The sequence below is a fragment of the Miniopterus schreibersii genome (assembly GCF_964146895.1).
Source record: "Miniopterus schreibersii genome assembly, chromosome: 4".
Taxonomy (NCBI): Eukaryota; Metazoa; Chordata; class Mammalia; order Chiroptera; family Miniopteridae; genus Miniopterus; species Miniopterus schreibersii.
The window spans coordinates 65,734,481-65,736,802 of NC_138105.1; positions in this window are offsets into that span (position 1 = coordinate 65,734,481).

The following is a 2,322-nucleotide window of genomic DNA, read 5'->3' on the forward strand; positions in this document are numbered from 1 at the left end:
CCTATTTTATGGTTGAGGAAACTGAGGCTCAGAGACATGAAGTGCCTTGCTCTAGCACCCACAGAGGACAAGGCCCAGCTGGGATATAAGCTGGGAGGATGAGTCTGAGTCTGCCTAGAAGGGTTTTTGTGTGGAAGGAACAGCCTGGGCAAAGGCTCACAGGCCTCAGATGGTGTGGTGGTGGTTGGACAGTTGGCTAAGACTGCAGCACTGGGCAAAGAAACAGAGGCAGAGATGACGGGGGCCAGATTACAGAGGTCCTTTCACGATGAAGCACCTACTGTGTGCCAGACCTTGTCCTTCCCGAGGCCTCAGTCAAGGAGAGATGTGGACAAAGAAATAAAAGTACCCATCTCTGCAAGAAAAAGTAATTCTAGAGCATGCTAAAAGTCCTGACCACAATGAGATTAGCAAATCTAGGACAATACCTTAGGGTGATCGGGAACCACAGAAGGGCTTTGAGCAGAGAAGGGCCATGATCAGATTGGGGTGTTAGGAGGATACCTGGGGTGACCTCCAAGCTGGTGAAGTATAAATTGATGCTCTGGAGGATAATTTGGCAGGATAATATTCCTACAAAGCATTTATTAAGCACTTACTATTTGCCAAGCACTGTTTCAAGCCTGTGTCATCTAATACAGTAGGCATTAGTACATGTGGCTATTTAAATTTAAATCAGTTTTGCCCGGCTGGCGTGGCTTAGCGGTTGAGCATCAACCTATGATCCAGGAGATCAAGGTTCAATTCTCAGCCAGGGCACATGCCTGGGTTGTGGGCTCGATCCCCAGTAGGGGTGTGTAGGAGGCAGTCAATCAATGACTCTCTCATCATTGATGTTTCTATCTCTCTCCCCTTCTCCCTTCCTCTCTCCAAAATCAATAAAGACATATTTAAAAAATTTTAAAGTCAGTTTTAATTATTATAAATTATCTTCCTCAGTCATACTAAGCTACATTTTAAGGGCTCAATAGCCACTGCAGAAAGTTCTACAAGGCAGCATTGGCCTAGGTGTTTCACGTGACAATTCATTTAGCCTGCCACCATCCTATGAGTATGTTCTAATAATAGCCCAAATTTATGAGTTAGTAAACTGGGGCCCAGAGAGGTTAAGTGACTTGCCTGAGGCTGCACAGCAGGAACTGAATCCAGGCTTTCAGGTTTGTCTCTTAACTGCTACACTACCCCACTTCCCTGTGCTGTGTAGTGGCTGAAATTCAAATGTTAGATTGTAATTCAAGTTATTATTTGTAACACTTCAATTTCAGCTTTTAAATTTAGCTCAAAGTTGTTAAACATTTAGAATGTGCATCCTTACTATACGAATGTCTCTGTAGAGTGAACAGGTTTGGGACAGCTAAGCCATGGCTGTGGTGTAGCTGTTTATCCAGGGGGATAGGCTAAGTGACATCCGGGGTATATCAGTTAGCTATTGCTGCATGACAAATTATACCTCCCCAATTTGAGTGGATTAAAACAGTACACATTCATCATCTCACAGTTTCTGTAGGTCAGGAATTCAGGAACGACATAGCTGGGTGGTTATAGCTTGGGGTTTCTCATGAGGTCACAGTCAAGACATCAGTCAGGCCTGCCTTATCTGAAGGCTTGACGGGCTGGAGGAGCCCCTTCTAGCTGGTTCCCTCATGTGACTGTTGGCAAGAGGTCTCAGTTCCTCTCCATGTGGACCTCTTGAATCCTGCCTTTTGTGACTTGTCTCCAGGTCACCCCCCCTTCACCTCTGCCTTATTCTATTCGTTAGAAGCGAGTCACGAAGCTTAGCCTACAGTCACAGCAGGGGTTACACACAGGCATAAATACCAGGAGGTGGGGACAGAGGCCCCCACAGGGAGTACTCCCACTGTGGAATACCATGTGGCTGTTAAACAATGGGATCATCTCCAGGTCACACTGTTAGATGAAAACAGGAGAGATGCAGAAAAATACACACAGCAGGAAGTAATCCATGAAGGGGGGTGTATGTGGGTGTGTGGTTTAAAATATATATATACATTCTCTCCCAGGACCATGTATATGCTTGTAAGAAAGAGAAGGGAGGACTAGAAGTGTGTTCACTGGAACGATGAAGGTGGTGGGTTTTCAGAGTGAGGCACTGGGGCCAGGATGAAGCAGCGTTGAGCCTTAGCTGCAACTTTACAAGGTGAATATATTCAGGTATTACTTAGGAAATTAAGAATTCATTTTAAATACATTTTCAAAAGATGAATGGAAAAGGCAGGTATGAGAGATATCTGGGGGAAAGTGCCTACATTTAATTCACCCGCTTCTCTATGGAGAGGCCCATGTGGCAAAGGCCAACAGCCA